This window comes from Chiloscyllium plagiosum, unplaced genomic scaffold, assembly GCF_037043375.1.
Source record: "Chiloscyllium plagiosum isolate Xiang-an unplaced genomic scaffold, Cpla_swu_hap1 HiC_scaffold_4, whole genome shotgun sequence".
Lineage (NCBI taxonomy): Eukaryota > Metazoa > Chordata > Chondrichthyes > Orectolobiformes > Hemiscylliidae > Chiloscyllium > Chiloscyllium plagiosum.
Window position 1 is genome coordinate 84,871,185 of NW_028270142.1, and position 4,897 is coordinate 84,876,081.

Here is a 4,897-nt window from a genome sequence, read left to right on the forward strand (position 1 = left end):
TGGAGGAGGGGATATCACATTTCCAACTCCCCTCCTCCAAGTCCCTCCTCCCTACCTTTTATCTTCTCCTGCTGAACACTCTCTGCTCATTCCTGAAGAAGGGCCTGTGCCCGAAACGTCGAATCTCCTGTTCCCTGGATGCTGCCTGACCTGCTGTGCTGTTCCAGCAATAAAGTTTCAACCATCAAGTCTGTATTAATGTTTGTCTTCACAAGCTAACTAGTCTAACCCACTCAACTGCTCATTTGCTCTCCTCTTCAATAGTCTTCTGTACCCATTCGCTTTCAAAAGGATTTATCGGGTCCTCTTCAGGAACACTGTGTGTGTGTGTGTGTGTGTGTGTGTGTGTGGGGGGGGGGGTGTAATTTCTGTTTTCAGCCTCTTCTTTAATTCCTCAGATGTTATGGCCTCTCGTTACCACTTCTTGTTATCTCAGCAAAATAATGTTAATAATTCTCAGTACATCAAGAGTAAATCTTCAAGTTTTAAGTAGCTGCACTTTCAAGTTTAATAATTGAGAGTAAAGTTAATGAACCACTCACCAGGTAGTTTCACTACATTTCTCCAGTTACTACTAATAAATTCATAAATTCAAGAAATAAGTGCCAAGAAAATGGAGGCCCTATTTACCAAAGTGCATTGCTGTGAATTTTTATAGTGTGAAGCACTTACTTCACAGAGTTCAGTGGTGTGATGACCCACATTTAGAATATAAAACTGTGTAAATATAAACCCTAAACATCCCTATTTCACGAAAATAATCTTGAAATTTTAGATAATATTCAACTATTGCTTTTGCAATAAAGTCCCTTATGGACTTGTGGAGAAATACAAACAATGCTCACATTATCAAGAGGTAACCTGCTTCAGACTTCAAAAAGGTAAAGTAGCCATTGTCTTCCTGGATCCACTCTCTCATTAGGCAGATAGAGAGAGAATTGGTGGTGATTTAACCTGAGGGTCACCACACCTCAAGCAAGGTGAGAGGTGGAGGAGAGTCCTTCATGGTAATCTCAGCTAGTGTTGGAACTGAACCCATCATCACTCTACATCATAAATCAGGCCTACTGTACTCACCGTATACCATGACTGTGTCGTCAAATATCAGACTAGTGCCATTTACAAATTCGCTGATGACACCACCACAGTCAGTCGAATCTCAAATGGCAACGAAACAGACTACAGACGGGAGGTAGAAGACCTAGAAGAATGGTGCACTGAGAACAACCTAGCTCTGAATGCCGGCAAAACCAAGGAACTCATTATTGACTTTCCGCGGGATGTTACTCTTGCATCTTTACACATTAACAGCACAGAGGTGGAATGAGTGTCAAGCTCCTGGGAGTGGTCATCCACAACAAGCTTTCTTGGACTCTTCATGTGGATGCACTGGTTACAAATCTCAACAAAATCTCTTCTTCCTCAGGCAGCTGAGGAAATTTGGCATAACGGCAAATACTCTTGTCAACTTTCATAGGTGCGCCATCAAGAGCATTCTGTTTGGGTATATCACTACTTGGAATGGCAACTATATTATTCAAGATCGAAGACGGTTAGAGACGGTGAACTTGGCCCGAACATTCATGAAGGCCAACCTTACATCTATAGAATCCGTTTACCAGGCCCACTGTCAAGGAAAGGCTGCCAGCATTCTCAAAGATCCATCCCACCCTGGCAATTTTTTCTACAACCTCTCCCATCCAGGAGAAGGTACAGAAACCTGAGCACACACCAGCTGGTTCCGAAACAGTTTCTATCCTACTGTTGTAGGATACTGAATGGACTCACAAAACTCACATTCGCCTGTACCTGTGTTTTTGTTTTTGCCGCTGTTTACCTAATATTTACTTATCTATGCTACTTAACTCTGTGATCAGCCTGTGTTGCTTACAACACAAAGCTTTTCACCGTGCCTCGATACACGTGACATTAAATTCAATTCAATTCAACTGAACTAACTAATTAATTAATGGACTAACAGACTTAAACTCAGCAAAATAAAGAAGATGTTGATTGGCTTTGGGGATATGCACTTCATAAATAAACAATAAATGAATTTTGCCAACTACAGTCTAAGATTTGGCAAAATGTGACAGATTGCAACTATTGTATATTTTTCCTTAACCTCAAGATTCACAAAACACATTGATACTATAAGCTCAATTTGAGTGGTAGAGAACATTCAACAATATCATAACTCTAAAAACTGAACAGAAAAGAAATAGAATACAAAAGCTCTTTTGTAAGTCTACAGAGAAGTTACTTTGTTAAATATATCTTCTACTGTGCAGTTTATATGCAGATTAGATTTTAGTAAACCACAAACAACGATTCCATTGAGGTACTTTAGCAAGCATAGTTCAAGGTCTAGCACACTTAGAACAGATTTTACCCAAGGATAGAAATCCGAAACTGATATCATACTAACATTGAAAATTACAACATTTGTGAATCAAATTTTGCAGCAGAGAGAACTGTTCATAAAAAGTCTTTAAATTGATTGTACAGTTGGCTAATATCAAGCTAAAATAATTTTCAATTAAATAGTAATTGACATACAGGAAACATTACATTTACTTATAAATATCAATTTATTTACCTTGCATAGCAGGCAAAATTTGAAAAAAAAATTAACTGCTTATTCAAAGTGAAGAAAGAGCATTTGTAAATATCTTCTAATCAACCTGCTCAAAGAAGTTGTTGCACACCTCTGGAGGAGATAGGACCTGGGACTTGAAGTAAGGCTTCCTGCCTCAAAGGAAGGGAGGATATCATTGCACGGCAAGTGTCCCTGTTTGTATATTGTGTATACCATATTTTAAAAGGATCCTACGTATTTCAGACATCATTGAAGTTTCTGGTTAAATCCAGTCAATCACAGAATCCTATGGTGTCATCAGAAAAATGAACAAAAAGTGCAAACATGAACTTTTAATATAGAATGGGAAACTGCAATATATACACTGTCACATGAATTTCACATTTACACTCAGCACAACTGCAGTACATAGACAGAGTTCTGCATGGGGATCGCATATGGACCCCGAGGTCTGTCACTACTTATCTGAACTAATACACCTGCTGTATTTTAATAAATCGAAGGTATTTGAATTGTTTTTTGTCGAGTGGGATGGAAGAAGTGCCGGTTGACAACTCCACCTTTCAGAAACTAGTACAGGGAATTCTAATAACATGTCAAAATTTGTTGGGGTTCTCAACACAAAAATATTTTCAAACTGTTGTATACATTTATTCAGACAAGACAGTGAAATCGACGTCCCGCACGTAATCGATGGTCAACACCTGAAGGTTTGTCTGCACATGCAAATCATGTATGAAATAATACATTCCTGGATTATTTTAATGCAACAACTTGGCCTACGATAAAGCCTTAAGCAAACTTTGCATCAGGAAGCGATGGACATTGTAATTTTCCATTGTACAACGGCAATGCAAAAGCATAAACATTAACACACAAATACGAAAAAAAAGATACATGAAACTGTCGGCACTTCCAAAACTACCAATCGGAATTGAGATTAGCACGTACGAGCTGACCTTCTAACCAGGCATATCTAAGCACTGGGTCAATCTCCAAAACGCACGGTTCAAAATCTAGACTAGTTTGGGGCTGGATGTCAGCAGGCTTCCAGTAGACCTCGGCATGTTCCAGTTTCCCTGTGTGACACTGAGCAAGCAGAGCTGGCCTAGGCGCATTCCCGCTAGCATTACATCACCGACCGCGTTTGATTAAAATCTGCACCGCAACAGGCTGAAGAGGAACCCGGATTGACATAAATTCCCGCTGCAGTGGACTGCAAAGCCCACCCGGTGCTTTTGCTGCAATAAAACATAAGAATGCTTGGCTCAATAGAGAACAAAAAATAAACTGAAGTCCTCCAGTCAGGTTAGTCACATACACTCGTATATAAATGGCCAGCCAGTCGCCACAGGCTGAAACTTATAAGACGTTGCGTTTTTTACCGAATAATATGAATATATCACCTGAGAGCGAGAGTTTATGAAGGTCATTAACACGTTTTAAGCATATTATTTAAAAATATAACCAGATACACTCACCAAATATATAATCGGTAAAGCTCTGCCGCAACGGGGTTTTTCACACATCGTTCACTTCAGTTTTCCTTTCACGATCCGATTAAGAATGTTTGTTTGTATGATGTTTTTCTGCCTCTTTTAAATGTTTATTACTTTCCTCTTCATGTCGACACAGAGTAGGGGAAAGGAATGGATAAGAAATGCCGAGTCGCTGCGTCGTGCAGCTGAGTGCAAGTTAATCAGCGCATCCTCCAGCTGTGAGCTCCCGGATTCCTGCAGACGGCACGCGCTTCCCGGGTACACGGCAGAGTGCACACATCACTGTGTGTGTGTGAGAGAATGGGCAGCAGTGGGTATACCACTGTGTACAGTTTGTGTGTATGAATGTGGCTCAGCAGTGGATACACCTGTGTGTGTGAGAGAGAATGGGCAGCAATGAATACACCAAACTATGTGTGTGTGTGTGTGTGAATGAGAGTAGTGGATTCATCACAGTGTGTGTGAATAGCAGCAGAGAATACACCACTGTGTGTGTGTGTGTGTGTGAGAGAGAGAGAGAGAATGGGCAGCAGTGGATACACCACTGTGTGTGAGAGAGGGAATGGGTAGCAGTGGATACACCACTGTGTGTGTGAGAGAGAGGGAATGGGTAGCAGTGGATACACCACTGTGTGTGTGAGAGAGAATGGGCAGCAGTGAATACACTATTGTGTGTGAGAGAGGGGGAATGGGCAGCAATGGATACACCACTGTGTGTGTTTGAGAATGGGCAGCAGTGAATACACCACTGTGTGTGTGAGAGAGAATGGGCAGCAGTGAATACACTATTGTGTGTGAG

The 4,897-nt window shown here is 40.8% G+C and overlaps 1 long non-coding RNA gene across 1 annotated transcript; it reads right to left on the reverse strand.

Moving 5' to 3' along the window:
- Window positions 1-367: 367 nt before the first annotated feature.
- LOC148150177 (uncharacterized) lies at window positions 368-4,238 on the reverse strand. The gene is made up of 3 exons (XR_015756996.1): window positions 4,081-4,238; window positions 3,559-3,840; window positions 368-2,885 (listed from the first exon to the last, which is right to left on the reverse strand). It is a non-coding gene; the product is annotated as an uncharacterized LOC148150177 (long non-coding RNA).
- Between the last annotated feature and the right edge of the window lie 659 nt (window positions 4,239-4,897).